General features: G+C 40.9%; 2 pseudogenes; one reads left to right on the top strand and one right to left on the bottom strand.

The window, feature by feature from the left end:
- Positions 1 to 644: 644 nt before the first annotated feature.
- LOC118848651 lies at positions 645 to 19,926 on the top strand (annotated as a pseudogene).
- LOC118848653 lies at positions 18,895 to 19,077 on the bottom strand (annotated as a pseudogene).
- Positions 19,927 to 20,961: the final 1,035 nt, after the last annotated feature.

The following is a 20,961-nucleotide window of genomic DNA, read 5'->3' as shown; positions in this document are numbered from 1 at the left end:
ATCACCATGCTCACCTTAACACACACACATACACACACATACACACACACAGAGAGAGAGAGGGAGAGAGAGAGAGAGAGAGAAAGAAAGCAAGAGAGAGGGAGAGAGAGAGAGAGAGGGAGGGAGGGAGAGAGAGAGGGAGAGCTGGAGGAAAAGGGCATATAAGACAGAAAGATAAGACTGAACAGCTTCATTAATGTCATCAGCAGCAAGGTAGAGAAGTTCAAGGTGGGACAACAGTTGAGAGATGACAATGGTCTGAGTTTAGCCTCTTGGTATCCATGCTAATGGTGTCCTCCATGAAGGCAGACAATCAAGAATTGTTTGTATGTTTAACTCTCTGCTTATATTATACTGTGTATCACCAGCACAGGGCTATGCACACAACAGGGCCTTAATAAATACTTATGAATTCATTAAAATGAGGAGGAGTCATTTATTTTGTCTTCGTGAGTTGACTCATTGGCAGGAAAGAAGCACAACTGGTCAATCTTCTAACTAAAAAAAAAGATATGTGGTACAGATGGTCATACTACTTGAAGGACATCCAAATTCAAAACTTTCACCTTATTGCTTAAGTTCAGAGCAAAAGGACAATAAACTCAATCTCAACCAGCTCCAGGAAGGAGATGAACTGAGACAATATGGGCCACAAAACTCTCTGCACTGTGGTTTCCTGTCTTCTCATAGCTTATTATGTATATTCGCCTATACCAGAGAACGTGGAAGAACAATGGAAAATCATGATCTATAATTCACTCTGCAGAGCTTTTGTGGATCTGGTAAGAGAAATATTTTCATTCTGCATATTTGTGGATTTTATGGATTTCAAGTGGTATGTGCTCTTTCTATTAGTTGGAACTGGAATTAATTTTATTTTTGGTTAAATCAATGAGATAGTATTATTTGTTTTCATATAGTACTGTGCAAGACACAGAGTGCCACAGTCCCTGCTTAGTAGAAATATATAGTTAGATGAGAAGTCAGACAATGAAGAAATACAGAAGAATTTTAGTGGTTGTTGTTGTTGATATAAAAGTCTTCTCTTCCACCTCCTCCCCATTTATTTTATAACTCTTTGAGACTCATTTTAATGTCTTTGCTAAATTTGAAGTTTCATTAACTTCTATCTCTAGCTCCCTATTTTTGTTTTGTTTTTATTGAATGTAAAAGTTCACTCCTGTTCATGTATTTGTTTAGTGTTTATTTAATTTTCCTCAGCTGTTTGAAAGTCCCCTTACTGCCCAGTACAAGAGTCTTCTATGGGAAGAATTGATTTGGCAGAGGAAAGGGGAGCTGACCCAAGTTGTCTTATTTGAAGGGATTAGAGCTCAAGGTGGCCTGTTCTATAAGACCCTGTACAAATAGGCACCTAGTACTTTTTCAAAGTGAGACTCCTTGGGAATAGAGAGGTCAGAAAGTAATACAGACTGATGAGGGTTTGGGGTGAGGGGTGCTCGACACCCCAAAGTACCAACACACCGGGTCCTGCCGAAGGAATTCGACTCAAGCTTTCTCAGCCAAGGGAAAAGATAAAGTTTATTAAAAGTTAGCGAAATAGGCCTGCCCCAAGAGATCCCACCCCTTGTAATGCCTGTAAGGAAAGCGGGCCAGATCAATCTGAGCTAGATTGGATCTGACCACCTTCATGGAGGCAAAATGGAGATTATATACACAAAGATTGTGGGAGGGATTGAGGGGTGGTCTGGGGTGACCAGAGGAGGGATCTAGGGTAACAGAGCTAGGATATAGATATTTTGATCAGGATTAAGGATGGGAAACAGGATTAAGGGTGGGAAACAGCTGGACAATAGAGGACTGAGCAAGGTAGGCATTTGGGCTTAATGGTTATAGCCTCAGGCCAAGGCCAGATCAAGTGGGAAGATTCAAGGAGAGTTCAAGGGTTCAAGGGGTTCCCAGAGACTGTGCCCTCATCATTCCCGCCCTCAAACAAATGGGACCCAAATTCTTTTGGGGTCAGGGACGAAGGTCTCAGCTTCTGAAATTGCTTCCTGCTGGCAAGGGGTGTAGAGTTTGTCCCTGCTTGGATGGGTCCTGGTCTGAGCAGTCATCTGGAAGTTGATGGCTTGGAGCCTGGAGGAGATGAACTTGACAAAGAGGTTAAGCAAACAAGCAGCAAACAGGCAGTATATGAGTATTGAGAAAAGACAATTTCCCCAGAGGGAATTAAAGATGACTATTTCATACCTAGCTCCCCTAACCACTTGTTCTGTGTACCACACTGCTTCAGGGTTCACGAGTGTGTAGCACATCCAAATTAGATTGGGGGTATCTAAGAGCAAAGTTTGATGTTTGGTGAGCCTGTGGTTAGCCAGGCACTGGTGGCCCTCTGCTTCCAGGGTGTTCTGGCAAGTCAGAGCTTCTAGGGGCTGGTCTGCTAGAGGCTTAGAAGCTTCCTCAATTGGAATGGCTGTAGCAGCCAGAGAATCTAATTGTTTTGGAAAACAGGGGTCAGATCCTAAGAACTGGGTTAGGATTCCCAAAGCCTGTCCTCTCCTTCCATCAACATACTGAGTGAAAGGTTTTTCTAATTTAGGTAAAGCTAAGGCCGGAGTGGTGGTCACTTTTTTCAAAACCTCAAAAACTTTAGCCTGGTAGGGGCCCCACTCTAGAGGGAGCGAGTCAGGGCCTTGAGTGGAGTCACAAAGAGGTTTAGCAATGAGACCAAAATTAGGGATCCAGAATCTACAAAATCTAGCCATGCCTAGAAAAGTTTGGAGTTGCTTAATGGGCCATATTGTCCTCTTCTTGTCCGAGGTTAAGGATTGAAAGGTAGGCATTAGTTCGTGGCCCAGATACTTTACAGATTGGCATGCTATCTGGACTTTGTTCAAGGAGGCCCTATAGCCTCTAGTAACTAAGAAGTTCAGGGTTTCTGGGGCCACAGCCAAAGAAGCCTTCCAGGTGGGGCTACAATTAAGAATATCATCCATATACTGAATTAAGCTACTGTCAGTTAATTTCAGGTCCCTTAAATCTTTTCCCAAAGCCTGGCCAAATAAATGAGGGCTATCTCGAAACCCTTGGGGCAAAACTGTACATATTAGCTGACATGAACTTGATTCCCCTAGAAGTATCCATTCAAGGACAAAAATAAATTGTGAGTCTGGGTGCCAAGGTATACAGAAAAAGGCGTCTTTGAGGTCCAGGGTGGAAAACCACTGGGTACCCCAATATGGGTTGTGGCAATGCAGAGCAATAACAGCTTCATTAACAGCCGTGAGATCTAGAACCATTCTGTATTCTCCATTAGGCTTCCTTATGGGAAGGATTGGAATGTTGCAAGGAGATTGACAAGGGACAAGGATTTTATGCTTAAGGGGTCTTTCAATTAATGGTTGCAGTCCCTCCCAGGCCTTGGGCTTAATTGGATATTGACAGCAATTGGGGAACACATTAGACTCTCTGAGGCGACTAAGGACAGAGGTGGCCTGAGCAGCTTTGCCAGGAATTCTCTGATCCCAAACAACTGGCTTGACTGTCTCCCACAGTTCTGGGGGAGGTCTGGTGAGCAGAGGGAAAAGAGACCTGCAAAGTTTAACTAGAGAAAATTGGCTCCCCAATTTCACCATCAGGTCCCTTCCCAACAATGGGGCAGGGCCAGAGAAGGAGTGTTCAAACAACAGATCCTTGATGCCCATGACCCGATGGGTCGAGGGGCATGTAGGGCCAGAGCAACTAGTTAAAACAAGAGAACACAGCCGTGATAAAGTGGGTAACCTTACCTTAAGCCTCAATTTCACCCAGGCCTCCGTGAGAGAGGTGGAGAAAGTGGGAGCACTGCCAAGCACCAGGCTTTCCCCTCCTTCCAAGTCTTGAGAAGACTGGAGGACAGGGTACTGGGAGGAGGCTATACCACTTTTCCAACCTCGGGGATAATCCTTCCTCCAATGTCCCTCCTGGTTACATGCTGGGCAGAGTCCTGGAGGCGTGGATCCTGGGGGCTTCCCCCAGGGGGGCGCCCTAGAGGAGCACTCCTTGGACCAGTGACCCTCCTTGTGTCCTCGAAGGCAGGTTTCCCCACTGCCCAAGCCAATGGGCTTCCAAGGGGACTCCCTGGAGGGGCGCTCCTTGGGTCTTTTCCTGGCCATGGCAGCAGCCAACAATAGAGCATGTTCTCTGTCTCTAGCCCTTTTCCTGCATTTTCTTTCCTCTTCTGCAACCAGGTCTCTATTGTTGAAAACTCCAAAGGCCGTCTCCAGCAATTGGACCTGAGGTGTTTGGGGTCCCATGGCCAATTTCTGCAGTTTCCTCCTAACATCTGAGGCAGACTGATTAATGAAATACATGCTAAGGATTGCTGCCCCTTCAAATTGCAGGGACAGATCCCTAAAACCCTCAGTAAACTTAGTGGGGTCTTCTGAGTATCTCCCCAGCTTCTCCTTAACCTGAATGATCTCTGAAATGGAGAATGGAACGTGTACCCTGATCGTCCCCGTAGAGGAGGCAGGCACTTCCCTCAGGGGAAAAAGCCTTGAAGTTGCTGTGGAGACTGAGGCTTGGGGAGTGATATAGGAAGTCCCACTTCTTGTGAGGTAGGGACTGGGCAGTGCTGGTTGAACTAGATTGGACTGCCAGGCCAGGGGATCAGGCTGACAAGGGAGAAAATCAGTTGATACCTAAGGAGGGGTAGAGGTCAGAGGGGAAGATACCCCAGAGACCCAAGTGGGTGCTACCTCAGAGAGAGGGGCTAGGGGAGGAGATATTGCCGTGGGGGCAGGGCCCAAGGCTGGAACCTGAGTAGGGATTGCCTTGGGGTTAGGGCCCATGGTGATAGATGCTGCAGGGCCTGCAGTAGAGGCAGGCCATGAGGCCAAAACCTGAGTAGGGGTTCCTTTGGCTGGAAATTCCTTCCTCCTTAGTAGAGGAGAAGTTAGGAGTAATTGTTGGGAGACAAACAAAATAAAACAAGAAAACAAAGTATACAAAAGATACCTGAAATTTTCCCAAATTCCCAGCGCTGAAACAATTGAAAGGATCTGGCACATGCTTCCGGATGGGGCATCCATCCATGTCCTCCATGCCTCAGAAACCATGCTTAGGTTCACGGCCTCCGACATGACCACTGGACCGAGAACCGCCTGATAGTGTCAGGTTGAACAGGACAGCCGCCTGGCTATCCAACCCACTGGGACCACTGGACCAAGAACCACCTGATAGCGTCAGGATGAACAGGACAGCCGCCTGGCTGTCCGACCCACTGGGACCACTGGACCAAGAACCACCTGATAGTGTCAGGCTGAACAGGACAGCTGTCCGACCCACTGGGACCTGCTGAGGTCAGGCCTGAGAAGCATATCCAAAATGCTTGGAGAGTGAGGAGGGGGATTGGAAGAGGGGGAGGCTCACATACCTTCAGTCTTGGCTGGAGAAGAACTTGAGATTAGCAGTTCTTCCCGGTCAGGGAACCATAATGATGAGGGTTTGGGGTGAGGGGTGCTCGACACCCCAAAGTACCAACACACCGGGTCCTGCCGAAAGAATTCGACTCAAGCTTTCTCAGCCAAGGGAAAAGATAAAGTTTATTAAAAGTTAGCGAAATAGGCCTGCCCCAAGAGATCCCACCCCTTGTAATGCCTGTAAGGAAAGCGGGCCAGATCAATCTGAGCTAGATTGGATCTGACCACCTTCATGGAGGCAAAATGGAGATTATATACACAAAGATTGTGGGAGGGATTGAGGGGTGGTCTGGGGTGACCAGAGGAGGGGTCTAGGGTAACAGAGCTAGGGTATAGATACTTTGATCAGGATTAAGGATGGGAAACAGGATTAAGGGTGGGAAATACCTGGACAATAGAGGACAGGGCAAGTAGGCATTTGGGCTTAATGGTTATAGCCTCAGGCCAAGGCCAGATCAAGTGGGAAGATTCAAGGAGAGTTCAAGGGTTCAAGGGGTTCCCAGAGACTGTGCCCTCATCAAGACTACTGTGGGAGATCAAGGAACTAGTGCCAGCACCCTTGGATCATAGATTTAGGATAAGAATGGACCTTGGAAGCCACTGAGTTCAACCTTATAAGTTCATGTTCAGGCAACAGAGGTACAGAAAGATGAAGCGACTTACTTGCCAAGGATCAAGAGAGACAACTAGGTCAAATCTAATAAATGAGCTAATGTCATAGTTTTCTCTCAACCAAGTTTCCATCAGAGATGACCTTGATAAAAGCCATCTGGCCACAGTCTTTACCCTCTCTTTACAAGTGCTTCTTCACTCCAGTCTACCTTCCATTCAGCTGCCAACAATTTTCCTACTACACAGGTCAGACCATGTCACACACTGTCCTCCTCCATTCAATTAACTCCAGTGGCTCCCTATCATCTCCTGGATAAAGTATAAAAGCCTTTGCTTGGCACCCTTAGTCTTTTATAACTAGCTCCTCTCCCCAATCTGTGCAGTCTTTTTGTATCTTATCTCCATCCCTATCCCCAGTGGACAATGGCCTCCAGGCTGACAGCCTCTCTCTGCTCTGGGTATTTTCTTAGGTTATACTCCATGCCCAAAATTCTTTCCCTCTTCAGCTCTGCCTTCTGGCCTCCATGGTTTCCTTCAACTTCCAACTTGTATCTCATCTTCTAGAGCAGGGCTGTCCAACCTTAGGTTTTTATTGAAACAATAGACAACATATTCTGATTTCCATTTTAGTGAGAGCTCTGCAGTAGCTCCATTTCATTTACTAAAGAATTTATGTAAATTTCTATGCTTGTAGGCGGCCCTGCAGGCCACATTTTGGATAGCCCTGTTCTAGAGGAAACCTTTTCCAACCCCTCTTAATTCTAGTGCCTTCCTTCTGTTGTTTCCTATTTATCCTGTATATATGTATGTACACACACACACACACACACACACATATACAAATGTATATACACACATACACATATATACATACATACACATATATATGTAACATGTGTATGTATGCATTTGTTGGAATTTTGTCTCCCCTATTAGATTGTAAACTCCTTGAGAACAGAAACTAGAGTGCCTGATACATAATGGGTGCTTAATAAATGTTTACTGACCTATCATTTTGTCAATCAATTTTGGATTGCTCATTCTCTTGGTGTCCCTACTTCAAGACTGAATCATACTCTACTCTCCACAAAAGTGATTTAACTAAAATGCAATTGTCATCCCATACTCAAAATTCTGGTGGCTCTCTATTACCTCCAAAATCAAATAGAAAATCCTCAGGCATTTAAAGCCCTTCACAGCTGGGCCCTTTCCTATCTTTTCAGTCTTCTTACACTTTACTCACTTTCATGTACTTTTTGATCCAGCTACACTGGCTTTCTTGCTATTTCCTAAACACTACACTCTGTCTCCCAACTCTGCCTCCTTTTCCCCTACCCCCTACCCAGTGCCTTCCCTCTGAGATTCCTTCTATCTATGTATACATCTTGTATGTTGTCACAATAGAATGTAAGCTTGCTGAACCAATTTTTGCCTTTCTTTCTATTCCCAGTTTTTAGCCCAATACCCAGCAGACGGTAACTGTTTAATGAATGTCACTGGCAGACTGTCCAAATATAGTCCTATGTGAGATTCTCCGAGGTGTCAGAGTTAGGCTTAACCATTTTGTGCCATGGATCCCTTTGGCAGTCAGTCTGGTGAATCCTGTGGATCCCTTCTCAAGAGAACTATATTTTGAAGCTGGTAGTACAGTGGTTAGAGTAGATGGCCTGCAATCAGAAAGACCTGAGTTCATGTTTGACCTAGGACACTTACTGTGTGACCCTGGGCAAAGTCACTTCACCTCTGCTTCCATTTTCTCAACTGTTAAATGGAGGTAATAATAGTACCTGCCTCACAGGGTTGTGGTGAGGTTTGCTCAACACAGGGCTTGACGCATAACAGGGACTATATACATGCATATTCGCTCCATTAAATGCATAAAATCAAGTACATAGGATTATGAAGGAAAGCAATTATATTGAAATACAGAGATCAATTTTTAAAAAGAATTTATGGACTCCAGGTTAAGAACCCCTTCCCTGGAGGAAGAGCTGAGCATTTCCATTCATTTTCAGACTTATAGCCTAGGGTGAATCTACATTTCAGTCATCATAGGCTCAGTTTTCTGTTGAATTGACCCCTGAGACTCCAGGTAGGTATTGAGCTCAATAGATAACATATGTGTATGCATGTTTGTGGTGGGATGAACAATACAAAGGGCTCTTCCAGCCCTGTTTTCCAACTGGTCCTCTCACCAGTGAAGCATGCAAAAGCCTTTCAAAAAGGTTACCAACACACTTGCAGAAACATCCTTCTTGGTCTTCAGGAGGCTTATTCGGATAATCCTTTCTTTATCCAGCTAAGCCAATTTTGTTTATAGTCAACAGACTTTGCAATGAATCTTCTACTACCAGGGCAAGTCATTCCCTTCTCTTCTGCTTAAGTACTTTTAATCGCTGCCATTGATGGTCTCATCAGGGTAATGCAAATGGCAATGTACTCATCATACTTTCTGGCATCTTCATCCTGTTATTCTTGTTCCTGTTTTTTTTTTAAACTTTCTAATTATTCTAAAACTTTACCTTTGTTTCTTTGAATATCTCTGGTTCTTATAGCATTGCATGTAAATGAATGCAACATTTAGGCTGTTTATTTTTAAGCATGCCTGACCCACTGGAATCCTTTTTTTATCACAGGCTCATTGATCTAGTGTTGGCAGGTATATTAGAGATCATCTATTCAAAATCTCTCATTTTACAGATGAGGAAACTGAGAGAAATAAAATGGCTTCTCCAAGGCCATACAGGTAGTAAGTGGCATAATGGGAATTTGAACTCAAGTCCTCAAACTCCAAGTCCAACACTCTTTCCTCTGCCCCAAGATGTTCCCATCTCTCATTTCCTTGAATGATGGCTTTTATGCCACCTCTCAAAGCACAATTCACCATTGGTGATGGTCAAAATCCATATATACTGTCCCCCCCATCTTGCATCTTTCCATTGTAATTTGGGTCAACTAAAGCTGTCATTTTCCCCCTGAAACTATAGTATCCTCATAGTCATAGCTAGATGACATCCCATAGAGGATATTGACATTAAAAAGATAGGCCTTTGTAGCAGAAAGTAACTCAAGAGCGTATAGAATGCCCTTCTATTGTTACCCAATAAGATCTAGCCTGATCTTTTCATCTTCCTGGATTCTGGATCCAACTATTTGTCCATCTGTCTTGCCTGTCCCAAGATATACATTAATGTAGTTTCTTCTCTGGAGAGATGGGTTACAAAAGCATTCTATCATCTGGTAAATAGGCATTCTGCATCCACTTTGTTTTGGCTTTTTGATGGCTACACTGATTATTTTTGAGTGACTACTGAGTCATCCTGGTAGACTCCATTTAGCCAATAGAGCACTATCTGAAAATAGGAGCTTTTACTCATCTACTTGAACTTTGTGCTAGACATAATCTATAATACAAATGTACATCTTTGGAGAGCCTATGTCTCCCTGTTTTGTGCCTTGCTCAGCACTATTGTTCAGTAGATTATGAAACCAAAGCAGATTTTATCAAAGTTATCTTCCTGACCAAAGATCATAGATATATGACATATATGTAACACAATATGTTAATATGTATGGATAAGCCAGAATAGGTCTCATAAGGCTGAATTTTGCATTAAGTCAATTTTTAAAAATTCTCTAAAAAGACATGATGGCATCTATATTCTGTCCAATTGTCAAAGCATTGTATGACTCTAAAAATAATGGAGGAAAACTTGCCTGCTCCTTTCACATATTTTCATCATTGTGGACACAGACCATTCTCCAAAGAATTACATAGAGATAGAAAAGTAGGCATTTGGGCAAGAACTCTTTTATTTTTATCTTTGTATCTCCAGTACCTAGAGTGAGACCTGACACACAGTAGGTACTTAGCTTCTTATTGAATTGCATTGAAATAAATCTGAGTCTATAGTTGCTGATTCCTTTTGCCATCTTTGTTTTTTTTTTTTTGAGAGGTAGAACTGATATTACCATTCATGATCTTTTCCAATCTTTTGCTCTGTGATATTTCTTAAAGATTGACTCCTGTGTCTTCGAAATTGTATTGTCTTCCTGTGGTTCTACATTTCTGGATGGAATTTACGGAATGGCATGGATGCAAATCCCAAAAGGATGAGAAATACTGAGAGGATTGCAAACTGCACCTGTGGAGGGAGTAGTTGTACAGTGACAGTCCAGTTCTTAAACTGAACTCTTCCCAGAACTGGATGGGAGAAGATTTTAAAATAAAAATGGAAATCTCCTTGTCCTTATATTCCTCATTTAATAATAAAATTAGGGAGTGAGGAAAGAGAAGTATTTCATGTCAAATTAATATGAGGGAAGATTAGTCCCAGATCTACATGTTATGTCATGGTCTCACCTAAAATGATTATTCATCTTATTTTTTGGTTTGCATTCATAGGCTTTTCTTATTGAGAAGCTAGGGCTGATGCACCATGGAGAATTCTTCTTCATGACAGTTAGGTTACTGAATACAGCACCAATTTCAGATGAAAACCTTACAGTGACTGACACAACATTTGCCGGTGTTCCGGTACGTTTATATGTGCCAACAAAAAAACTGGATGGGCTAAAGAGAGCTGTGATTTATATTCATGGTGGTGGAGTTACCTTTGGAAGTCCTGGTGAGTATATAATCTCCTTGGGAAACAATAAAACTTTTCTATTCATGAAATTCCATGATCTGTAATACAAGAATCATCCATCTCTGCAGAGAGAGACATCATGAGTAAAGGAGGGACAGATCTGTGCCTTAAATTATTCTTTTGGAGCTGGGGTTTTATTTTCCTTCAAGTTTTTATATGTTACTGTGCTGATAGCTTTTATTTTAACCACATTTATTTCTAAATATTGGGTTTCCCTTACAATAAAGATGAGAAAAAAACAAACACAAAAACATTAAGCAAAACTAACCACCCCTCTAAGGACTTCTAATGACAATATATTCATCATTCTATGCCAAAAGTTCCCCACCACTGCAATGACAGATAATGAATCAATCAATAAATGAAAATAAGCTTTTACTTTATGTCAACCCCTATGATAAGTGCTAGGGATACAAATAGATGGAAAGAAAGTGCATGGTCTCAACCCTTTCCAGTTCAAGTATGGACATGATAATTATACAGCCAATTATTACTGATCATTCCTGTTGCTACTGTCCTCCTCTTTCTGTTCCTCCTTTTCTTTCTTTTCTTTCTTTTTTCCTTCTCTTCTCCTGCTCTCCTGCTTCTCTTGCTCCTGCTTTTTCCTCTCTCTCCTTTTCTTCCTTCTCCTTTTCCTTCTCCATCTCATTCTTCCTCTTTTCTTCTTCTTTCTCTTTCTCTTTCTCTTTCTTTAGAAATCCAGGGAAACTAGGAGTCAGAAATGAAGAGGAAGAACATTCTAGGCATGGAAGGCAGCCAGAATAAAAAATCAGAAGAAAGAATGTCATCTCTGAGGAACAGGAAGTAGTTGGATCCTAGAGCCAAGTCAAATCGTGTCAGCAAGCATTGTTAAGTATTTACTATGTTCCTCTCTGAGAATGAAGGATGAACAATGACAATGACAATTATGTTCCAGGCACTGTGTTAAACATTGGGGATGTAAATATGAACAGAAAGACAGCCCCTGCCCTAAAGACCTTCCATTCCAGTGCAAGTGAGATAACATAGAGGGAGAAGAAAACAGGCTGAATGATAAAACTTTGGGAAACACCCATATGGGTATGACAGGTATAAAGATCATCAAAAGAGACTGAGAAGTCACCAAAAAAATCATCAGAAAATAATGCTGAGGAGGAAAGACCCATAGACAAGCAGAGACCTAAGAAATGCTTTATCATCCCAGAAGCCAGAAAAGTCCAGCCTATTTCCCTTCAATCATAACCCAGGTCCTGATACAAGAAGACACACATAAACTAAAGGGAAGAGGAAGCATTAGCCAGCAGACATTTTAGGATGGAGTCCAATGGAATACAAATCTAAATATAATGTTATTAGCATTTTTCATTCTCAGAGACAAGGATCTGTAATTCTCTCCTATGGGTACTGAGATCGTGCTATTATTCCTGACACAATTGCTACACCCCCTCCTACCTTTCAATAGTCTTCTGGCTATTCTGACTATTGTGTCTCTGGTTAGTCCCTTTCATGGCAGGACAGTGACCAGTATCCTGGCAGTCAAAACCACTTCTTTTAAACACTTTTCTCCAGCTGTATCACTTCTGTTAAAATTCTGGTTGCTAGATTTCTTATTCCAATACATGACAGTCACAGATACAATTATATCTATCTATCTACCTATCTATCTATCTATATATATATATTATATATATATTATATGCATATATATATATTTAAATTATACTTCCCCTTAAAACACCTGAAAAGCTTTGGCTTCTTGTACCTCTAATGGCAACCTGGAAGGAATCTTGGATATGAAGTTTCTTGGGTGTTTGGAGAAACTGCAGGAAAATCTAGAATTCCAACCAACTTTCCAAGATCTCTGAGGAAAAACATGGTGATGTTGTCACACTATGCCACACCATATGTCACAACATGCCATTGAGATGACTAACACTGAATTAACATATTAGTAAAAAAGTTTCCTATGCATTTACTATGTGCCAAGCACTCTGCTATTGAGCATAAAATCCTCCAAGCTACCCTTTAATGAAAGGTCTGGAAGTAGGAGCATGAGATGAGTCTGGAGATGGTACACATTAAACCTTGGCCACATCCAAATGGCTTTTCCCCTAATCTCAGTGCCAGGTTCCTACTTTTTAGATCCTGACATAATGCTGAATGCTTTTCATTTTATAGCCCTTGTTCCAAATGAGAAGATGCTCTGGGCCAGTGTGTAATAATTGAGTCAGGATCTAAATTTGGCCCCCATGTCACACCTGAACATTTTACTTGTGTTGGCCAATGTCATCAATTTGACACTTTTCCTTTCAGCAACGCTACCTTATGACACGCTGACGAGAAGGATATCAGATGAACTGGATGCTGTCGTTGTGTCATCTGAGTAAGAGAAAATGTTTTTCTTTTAAACTGTTGTTTTTGTTTTGTTTTGGCCAAGGCAGACAAAAGAACTCATTTTTTATGTGTGTCCCAAATGATAGCCATGTGCCATTATTTTCACTAGGGTTGCTTAATGCTGGGGAAATTATTATCCATCTCCCAGGGAGAACTATTTATGCTGCCATTTCCCTTATATGCTGTGGGACATACAGTGACAATTGTTAGAAGATAATCCTGCAGTGTGGATATGCCTATCGGTTCAAAATACAGATAGGGAGCTCTGAAATCAAAGAAATACAATCAGAGCTGGAAGATCTTTGAAGCTATCTAGTTCAAGTCCCCTCCGCATTTTACGTCTGGGGAACCTGAGGACCCGGTAAATGACTTGCCAAGATCACACAGGTAATAAATGACAAAGACAAGAGTTGAGCTAAAATGCTGACTCCAAAACCAGTGTCATTACTATGTTCTACTTGGTTCTGGGATACTACAAGAACTTCTCCATGGTGGCATTAGTAATTTGGGGGAGTGAACAATAAATAGAAACCTGTCTAAAGAAATTTCACAAATTCCTGGTGAGGGGGACTTCTTTTGGAGAAAAATGGAATTGCCTGAAGTTTTGAATACCATACAAGAAAGGGATCTTGAGGACAAGTGGAGCAGAATCTTCTTAGACTCCCTAAAACCATCTCCAGAATAGCTTAGAATCTTTGATAGACCTTGCAACAATACTACCTATATGAGAGTATCCCAAGTTTTTGGTATCATCCTGCCTCTTTCTCTTGTCATGCTGGCTGCAGAAAATGGAAGCTGATGGAAAATAGTTAACATGAAGAATTTCACCATGGCATACTGATTCCCCCACTGAATCTATTCTTTTATAGAGAGATGCCTACATAACCACAGTGAAAGTCATATGATCAATGTTTTGTTCTCTTTAAAGTTATAGACTTGCACCTAAACACCATTTTCCAGATCCATTGGTTGATGTCTACAATGTAGTGAAGTTCTTTCTACAGGATGAAATTCTGGCAAAATATGGTGTGGACCCCACTAGAGTATGCATTTCAGGAGACAGCGTTGGTGGGGGTGCAGCAGCTTCAGTGACTCATATGGTAAGATGCTCTCCATTTTTAATTATTCCAGTTGGAATCACTTTTTTTTCTTGTGATCACTATGTATTTCATGTACTATGTTTTTATATTTTCATGTACTATATTCTGCTGGGTCAGAAGAGTCAGAAGACCTAGCTCAAATTTCAATTCTGTTACTATCTGAGTGGCTTTGGAGAAGTCATGTGCCTATCTGGTCTCATTTTCCACATCTGCAAAATGAGGGAAGGGGAAAGGATTGGAATAGATCAGTGGTTCTCCAAGTGTGGTCCAGGAACCCTGCTGATATCTGAACATTTTTTTCAGGGAGTCCATGAGGGCAAAACTATTTTCCTAATAACACTAAAATGTTTTAATTTCTAATATGGTAAGTATCAATAGATATGATTTACCTTAACAAAAGCTCTTGGGGAAGGGGTTTTTTCAATAATTTTAAGAGTATAAAGAAATCATGAGATCAAAAAGTTTGAGAACTGTTGGTTTAGAAGAGTATTTAATGCCTTTCAGATCTGAAATTGTATGACTATTCAGTCTTACAGGTAGCAGACACAGAGAACTAGCATGTCCCATCTTGGCCATTATAAAGTTTACCTACTGTAGACAAGTATGTTGGTAAGTTAAGAGATTGGACATAGGAGGCTCTTTAAACAAAAATACCTTCTTTCTCAATTTCTTAAATTTTGAACATTTTAAATTAAATTCCACAAATATAAATACTTTTTATGTTTCATGCATTATACTAAGTCCTGGGAATACAAAGACAGGCGAAAACAAAAAACTCAAAAATACTACTCTCAAAGAACTTACAGTTAAACATAGCATCTACCATTGAAAAGTTAATAAACATAATGAATTCGGTCTTTAAGGAAGTGATTCCTTTTGGTAACCTGTTTTTTCAACTATAAAGACATCTAATTATAAACATTCTCACAGGGATTTCTTCCATATTCTAACTAACCATATTAATTAATGACTACATTAGTTTGTAAAATTAATTCATAATTAGACAACCCAAAACCTGAAGAAATCTGTCCCATCAAATTGTTTTCATACTCAAAGTGCTTAGGGTTGTTTTCCGGATAATGTAGTGCTGCAAATGGGTTGGGGGTGAAGGATGGAGTAGAAGGAAAGGGAATGAGCATCTATTAAGTACCATGTACCAGATAATTGTTAGATGGTTTACAAAGATGAACTCATTTGATTCTTACTACAGCCCTGTGAAGTACAGTTATTCCTTGAGGGAGTTAGGGGCACAGCACCCCCACAATTTGGAAAATCCCTGTAAAATTTTTTGGCCCTTCCTTCCTACCAGAGAAGAAGTCTGAATTTTTCTTCTTCTTTTATATGGTGTTTACAGTACTTTATTGTAAAATTTGGGTTAAGTATTTGGTCATAGGTTCTGTCTGTGTCATCTGCGCCTTCTGCAAAAATCCCCCCAAAATTCCTATTTAATTTCTTATGCTGACCCATGATATATTTAAACCATGATGGGGAAAGTCACAATGTGGAAGAGATAACTGTAACCAAGTCTGGATTGTAGACATGAGTGTTATTGGTCTATTCAGGAACCTTATCACCACAAGAACTGCTTTTCTAGTCACTAAATGACTGTTGATACTCATAATTTTTCAGCTGGGGGAATCCTCTTCTCTAAACCAACTATACATAAATCTTTAAAAAATCTTTCCATTAACAATCACCCATAAAAGGGTTTTTAGAAAGTGTTGGCTATTCATCTGAATAGCTATTCCCTTTAAGATAGAGAACTGACAAGTTTTTATCAGACTGGCTATCTTTGCACTAAACAGACAAACAGAACAGGTTATCCGCTCACCTGAGCTGTGCCGTTCACATTACAGTGGAATTTTCTGCCACAAAGCTGCATCTCACCATGATACCAAAGTAGGTGTAAGTCCTATATGCTTTTCCATTTCATGCCAAAGGTGGCAGCAGACAGTAACAAGCACTTTAGGAAAAGCTTTACCTTGGTTATTACCGCTGTCATTGGCAGTCTTGGTCAAAGAAGTCAGTTCTCTCTCTGACCAATCAGGAATGGCTCATCTGAACTCTCTCAACTGATTGCTTCTACCAGTTTCCAACAGAGCAGCTTTTCAGAAGAAGTCTCTTCCTCAATCTCCCTGAGCTCTTCTGCTGTTGTGTCTATGGTAGCTTTAATGAAAATCCCCTGACAGTGACTGGCCTTCTACTTGAAAAGTCATAATTTTGCAAATTTTCCTATTGAATTGATTGTCTTTTAAAAAAAATCATACCACAGTCTACCAATATTTCTATGATTCCTCATTTTCTCAGTTTCGCCTCCTTTAGTAATAAAATAGGTACACACAAATTAGCTGAAGCACCCATCATAAGCAGAGCTTTGAAAGTCTCCAAAAGGTTATCAATCTCTTTGGCGCCCTTGAAACTGTGTTTCTTTACACTCATATTTCTCTAAATTTTAATAAATAAAAGCTCTTTCTCTGTCTCTAAACATTAAACTGTTCCCACGCAAATGAGATATCACTTCATATAGTTGCATTGAGATCTGAGTCCTCAAATTTGCACCTCAAATCTATAGATCATTTTCTCTCCAAAAGTATCCAAATTTCACCTGAAGGCTAGATGACTTCATAGGTTAGAGTCAAACAAAGGATTTATTTCTACTCACAGTAGGCATCAGAATGTTCATCTAGAGCAGCAGCAATCCCTCACACCCTTTGATAATAGAAATCTCTTCCTTTACACAAAAACACTTTTTCGTCTCTTTTCAGAATATGTTCTAAATGTACGAATGCTCTAAAAAAAAGACAAAGTGTTTCTTGCACTTTGATGTTGTACGGGCTTCAAGTAAAAGAAAGAAGCCAGCCACCTATCACTTATTAAATGCTTCCTATGTGCCAAGCATCTTGTTAAGTGCCAGGGATAGAAAGGGCAGCTGGGTGGCACATTGGAGAGAGCACTGGGCTTGGAATCAGGAAGACTCATCTTCCGGAGTTCAAATACAGCCTCAAACACTTACTAGCTGTATGACCCTGGGCAAGGCACTTAATCATGTTTGCCTCAGTGTCCTTGTCTGTAAAATGACCTGGAAAAGGAAATGGCAAACCACTCCAGTATCTCTGCCAAGAAAACCCAGTGGGATCACAAAGAGTCAGATGCAACTGAAGAACAACTGAACTGAGGGATACGAAGAAAGGCAAAAGTCCCTTCACTCAAGCGTCTCACAGCCTAGTGGGTTTGACTAGGATGGTCTCTAAAGGTGTCTTTAGTTTTATAATGCTGCATTGCAATAGTAACAACATGTATTCATAGAGTTCTTTCTGGTTTACAAAGCATTTTTCTCATCTAACTCTCAATAACACAAGAATTATCATTTTCATCTTAGATGGTGAAACTGGTGAAAAGACTTGTCTATGGTTTTACTGCTAGTAAATGTCAGAAACAGGATATAATAATATGATAATAATAACAGTAAGTAGCATGTATATGGTACTTTCAGGCTTCCAAATCACTTCATAGGTTATCTCATTCAATATTCACAATAACCATGTGATGTAGGTGCTATCATTTTGCTCATTTTATCAATGAGGGAACTGAGGCTGAGAAAAATCAAATGACTTGCTCAGAGTCACACAGCTAATTAAGGGAGAGAGGTGAGGAGAGTGGAGGACAACGAGAGGGAGAAGACAGGAGCAAGGAAAGGACAGGAGAAAAGAGAGAAGGGTAAAATAGAAGAGGAGAGGAGGAGAGAAGACAAAAGGAGAAAAGAAAATGAAGGGAGGGAAGAGGAGGAAAGAGAGCACAGGGAGTAGAAAAGAGTAGGGAGAGGAGAAGAAAGTGGAGGACACATGAAGGAGACAGATGAGAGGCAGAAGATAGGAGCAAGGAAAGGACAGGAGAAAAGAGAGAAGGGTAAAAGAGAAGAGGAGAGGAGGAGAGAAGGCAAAAGAAAAAAGGGAATGAAGGGAGGGAAGAGGAGGAAAGAGAGGAAAGGGAGTAGAAAAGAGGAGAAAGAGGAGAGGAAATGGGGAGGAGAGGAGAGAAAAAGGAAAAGGGAGAAGAATGAAGAGGAGAAAAAGGGGAGGGAAGGGGGGAGGAGGAGGAAGAGGGGAAAAGTGAAAGAAGGAGAAGAAATGGAAATCTAGCTGCGTGATTTCATCTGCAGTCTAAAAGACCTTGTGACTAAGTTCAAATGTATATCAGTAGGGATTTTTCCTTTCTTTGTTTTGTTTTTTCTTGAAAATTAATTTAAGATTCCTCTATTCTCAGTTTTCTGGCTCCGCTAGCTCACTTTAGCTTGTGGGCTGTAAACAGTCAAGACACTGATCTACCTCTGTCTTGCTGAGTGGGGCTGCCCCTCACTCTCCTCAGCAGTGATCTCTAGCTTTCATTCTCTTCTTCTTTCAGAAGCTTCCAGATATTTTTTCCCCTAAAAAGTCTTTCACAGAAAAAAACAATTTCAACCACAAGTTTAAATAAGGTTTTTAAACTAATCTCAAATTTGATTTAATGGATAACAGAATTATTACATTTAATTAGTTACGATGGTTTGAATTAAATTTTATAAGTACATTTAATTTTTTTTAATAACTGAGGATGACCTTTTTAATCATATATGCAAATGGTAGCATAGACTGTACAACAGAATCAGATCTTTAGGAGGGTAGATCAAATAGTAGTCCAGAATCCAGTAAAATGGTATATAGTCACTGATTGGTCAGTGTAAGCAAGATCCATTAATATAACTTAGTCCAACTTGAGGAAGCCGATGTCTTTTGCGTACTGCCGGAAGCACTGGCAGCACATGTTCAGGGCATACTTGCAGATCAGGGCATGCCGGTTCAAACAGACACGGCACGACCGAGACCCCGGCCGAATTTGCGAGGGTGACTCCAGTAGAGCTGCTGGTGACCCATGGCGCCACTAACAAGGACCTGAGACAAAAGGAAGACAGTACATTTAATTTTTAAAAGAAGAAATTTCTGTATTAAATGAATATTGAAGTTATCCTAGCCTTTTCTCATGCATTAGGAAGATGCTATCAGTACTGACATAATCGTCTCACAGCAATTCCTTAGCCTGGTTTTTGAAAGTTTCCTAAGTCAAATTACTTTTCTCTCTCTTAGGGTCATGAAAATATTCTCAGTAGGCAGTTGAGAAATGCCTGATTCATAGGTTAATGCATATTCTAATATTTACAGGTGATGGGTGATCCTAAAGTCAAAAATAAACTCAAGATGCAAGCTTTAATTTACCCAGTTTTACAAACGATTATTACAGACTCATGGAATAATATTGACAAAGGCCTTGATATTGAAATTTATGATTACTTTGCCACTGATGAATTCCTTGAGCAGTCCTTGGCAGCCAACCGACACATACCTGACAAATTTAGCCATCTCTTCAAGTTTGTCAACTGGAATCTTCTGCTTCCTGAGAGGTTTTTTAAAAAAGCCATGTTTATACCAACCCAATTTATGAAAGACAGTAGAAAAATTTCCAGAGATTGTAGATTTCAGAACCTCCTCTTTATTGACTAATGACTCAACATTGCACCAACTACCATTAACTTACATCATAATCTGTAAGCATTATGTCTTAAGAGATGATGGGCTCACATATGTTTCTTACCTACACAGCAATGGAGTCCAAGTTGTCCATGACCACATTGAGGATAGATTCCATGCATGGCTCCTCTTCACAATGCCTCCATTCACTTTACATATTAGCTTTAAGTCAGTAAATCTATACCTTAGTGGGCTAAATGAGAATTTATAAAGAGCGTGTATATATATGTAATCGTTAATTATGAATGATCTGTTCTATGATTTCATTTGTAAATAGTTTGAAACTTAGAACATGGTTTCCAAAGGAAATAATATTGTACAATAAGGATTTGGGGGTAGGTGGGCATGTGAGGTTCTCAGTCTAGATCAGAAAAGGCCATCTGATAGCCCTGTGGAAACTAGTATGTGAGTATAACTCTACTTTTTTGGGGGAAAGCATTCAGAATTTCCAAGTAGGGGTTTTTTCCAGTGTTGCCCTATTTCAGCCTTCGTCTCCTGCCTGGTACTCCAGGCTCATGCCTTGGGACCCTGAACTTCAAATCCATGCCTAACTTTACTACTCCCTGGCCAACTTCATGTCATGCTACTGTCTGGGATGAGAAAGAGGGAAATTTAACAGCATCTGCTACTATCCCTTCCCCTGGAGCTGCCTCATTCCCACTTCCACCCCTCCTAAAAGTTGACTTCCCCTTTCCCTTTACAAACACCCTCTCATCTAAAAACTCTTTGTCTCTCCCTTTCTCACAAACACACTGACAGATACAAACTGAATCTTTGAAAATAAAGGTAAGAATGGCCATATGGAGTAAGGGCTGGATTTGGAATCCAAGACCTTAGGTGTGAATGTCAGTCATGCATTGAGTACATCTGTGATCTTGGTCTCTCCAGATCTCAGTTCCTTCATCTGTAAAATAAGGGGTTGGCCTAGATGACCTCTAAGACAACGATTCTTAACCTTTTTGTGGTCATGGCCCCCTTTCGGCAGTTTGATGAAGCCCATGAACCTTTCCTCAGTATTAAGTTTTCAAGTATAGAAAACAAAATGCAGAGGATTACAAAGAAACCAATTATAATAAAAAATAGTTATCAAAAGTTCGTGGAGCCCATGTTCAGCACCCCTGCTCCACTGTCCTCATAATTCAACTAGTCCAACCACAAACTTTCCAAGGAATCTTCTCTACAGCATATCCAAAAATGGTCATCCAGGATATACCTCAAGACTTCTGGAGATAGAGACCCCACTACC

Source organism: Trichosurus vulpecula, chromosome 4 (assembly GCF_011100635.1).
Source record: "Trichosurus vulpecula isolate mTriVul1 chromosome 4, mTriVul1.pri, whole genome shotgun sequence".
Taxonomy (NCBI): Eukaryota; Metazoa; Chordata; class Mammalia; order Diprotodontia; family Phalangeridae; genus Trichosurus; species Trichosurus vulpecula.
This window is presented reverse-complemented; position numbering and strand designations above follow the sequence as displayed.